General features: G+C 62.9%; 1 protein-coding gene across 1 annotated transcript in view; it reads left to right on the forward strand.

The window, feature by feature from the left end:
• The first annotated feature begins 1,098 nt into the window (after nucleotides 1-1,098).
• Nucleotides 1,099-2,494, forward strand: part of LOC105812954 (FLYWCH family member 2-like) — a 10,810-nt gene continuing 9,414 nt past the window's right edge. The window contains exon 1 of the mRNA XM_012647518.1: nucleotides 1,099-1,283. The gene's annotated coding sequence lies outside the window, so the exon portion shown is untranslated. The remainder of the gene's footprint in view (nucleotides 1,284-2,494) is intronic.

Below are 2,494 nucleotides of genomic sequence, written 5' to 3' on the forward strand. Positions count from 1 at the left end.
AGAGGGGGACGCTCTGGAAGTGGGTGCAGGCCCTGCTAACATTCGGGCCTGAGGAAGAGGAAGATGCGGGATGCGGGAGGCTGCAGGACGTGCGGGAGGCAGGGGCTGGCAAGTCCCAGGGGGGCTGGGCCTGGACCCCCGGCGCCCAGGGGGTGCTTCCAGCGCAGCTTCAGAGCTAGAGGGGCGGAGCGGAGGCCGTGGAGCGGGAGCGCGGGGTTCTCGGGCTGCGCGCAGCGTCCCCGCCCTGCCTCACTGAGGACGCGCGGCCGGGGGTGGGGAGCGCGCTGGGCGAGGGGAGCACACGGTGGAGGCGGCCCCGGGAGTCGGGCTGAGCCAGGGCGCGGTGCGGCGGCGAGGAGCGGGTTCCCGCCTGGGGCCGGTCGGGAAGGTGGGCGTCAGCTCGGATAGGGCTGCGGCCGCCCTGGCTGCCACCGCCAAGAGTCCGGGGAAGGCAGCGCTCAGGGCCCCGCAACTCCCGGCGCCCGTAGCCATCCTGGCCCCGGCACAGGGCTGCTGGAGGATGACAAGTGTTCAGTGGCTGCGCTGCGGACGAGGGAAGGACCAGCGGAAGGGGCTGGGCCAATGGGCAAGGGCCGGGCTATAGGCTGGGCCAATGGGCGAGGGCAGGGCCCATGGCGAGGGCTGGGCTAAAGGCTGGGCCAATGGCGAAGGCTGAACACTGAGAGGGCTGGGCCAATGTGCATAGGCTGGGCCAAGGGCGAGTGCTGGGCCATTGGGCGAGGGCTGGGCCTATGGCGAGGACGCCGCGTCAAGGGTGCCGGACTGAATGAAAGCCAGTTGACTCAGTGAGCGTAAAGCCACCTTCCCTCCGCTTGCTCAATATAGCGACGGGGCGAACAAGGCCGTTAAGCAAATGCTGCACCTTCCTCCGCAGAGAACTGGAGTCAAATCCCGGAGGACGTCTGAGGGCCTCAATGAAACCCGCCCTTCCTGCGCTGTGAGAGTCCCGCCCAGGACCTGAATCCCGGCCGCAGGTCCTGCCGACCCTCTGCCCGGGACTACAACACCCAATCCCCGCCCCTCCGCAGTGTATGGCCCCGCCCCCTCGCGCCGATTGGCCGGCAGCCCGCTCGGCTCCTCGCGGGGAAGACCCGGAGAAGGTTCATCGCCCAAGAAATGGCGCCCGCGGGCTACTGCGCATGCTCGCGCCGTGACCCCCGCCTGAGGTGAAGGCTCGAGCCCAAGCCGGGGGGGCCCCGGCGCTGAGGTTGAGGGACTCGCTACGGCTCTGTCGCCAGAGAGGGAGGGCCCTGCTGCCGTCGGTGAGGACGGGCCCCATCCGGTGGGGAGGGTCCCGCGGCTTGGATGCGCCCCCGGCCCGGCTCTCCCGGAGGTCCCAAGGGCTGCTGGCATAGTGTCCCCTGGCTCTGCGTGCCAGCGTTCCGGCCGCCTTGGTGTCGGTCGCCCGCGATTCGCCTCCTTCTCCCTCGCTCTTTCCTGCAACCCACCGCCCCCTGGACTGACACCCCCAAATCAGGGAGCCCCACATTCGTCCGCCTTTCCTGGCTGTGACGCCCCAGCCGGTGCTGCGCCCCCCGGACCCACGTCCAGTCTCGTCCCATCTTGGTGGCTCCGAAGGCCCCAGCAGGGATGGCAGCAAGTTGGAGGCGTGAGATATTGGGATGGGAAGACACTCCCTAGTCTTAGGAAGTGGTGGTTTTGATAGGAGAGGAGAAACAGGGTAGCAGGGGCCACTTGGGCTAGCATGGCCAGCGTTTGATGGCAGCTACATTGGGTAAGGGAGGAGTAAAAGTAAGATTCTGAGCCATGGTGATGAGGGGAAGGAGGTGCAGTTAACTGAAGTTTCCAGTTTGGGGAAGCTCTGCCCCACACAGCAGGTAGTTCTTGACCTTTTTCGGGGGGGGGCGGTCACTGGCAGTTTTTAAACTCCCCCTGCAAGGACATATACCGCACACCTAAGTGTCCCATCATCACATCAGCGGTCCAATCACAGCCCTCTATGGGCTGCGTGGGACAGTGATTATTAGTGAGCAGCTGTCAGTATCATCTGAGAACTGTTGCAATGACTTCACCCTTCGCCTATCTGCTATTAACAACCCCTGCTGAATTCGTCACTATCCCCATTGAACAGATGTAACCAGCCCAGAAAGGGTAAGTGATTTGTCCTCATGGCTGCGGACAACAGATGTTGGTGGACGTTAATGATACTTCTCTCCTATGTGTATGGAGCTAATTCTGTGGATCCACCAAAAGGCACCCCTGGCTTCCAGAACCTGATCAATAAGGGATTGGGCCTTATATTACTTTCCCGTTGCTGCCATAACAAATTAACACTAATTTAGTGGCTTAAAACAACATTATCGGGCCGGGCGCAGTGGCTCACGCCTGTAATCCTAGCACTCTGGGAGGCCAAGGTGGGTGGATCGCTCAAGGTCAGGAGTTCGAGACCAGCCTGAGCAAGAGCGAGACCCCGTCTCTACTAAAAATAGAAAGAAATTATCTGGACAACTAA

Source organism: Propithecus coquereli, unplaced genomic scaffold (assembly GCF_000956105.1).
Source record: "Propithecus coquereli isolate 6110/MARCELLA unplaced genomic scaffold, Pcoq_1.0 Scaffold27, whole genome shotgun sequence".
Classification (NCBI taxonomy): Eukaryota; Metazoa; Chordata; class Mammalia; order Primates; family Indriidae; genus Propithecus; species Propithecus coquereli.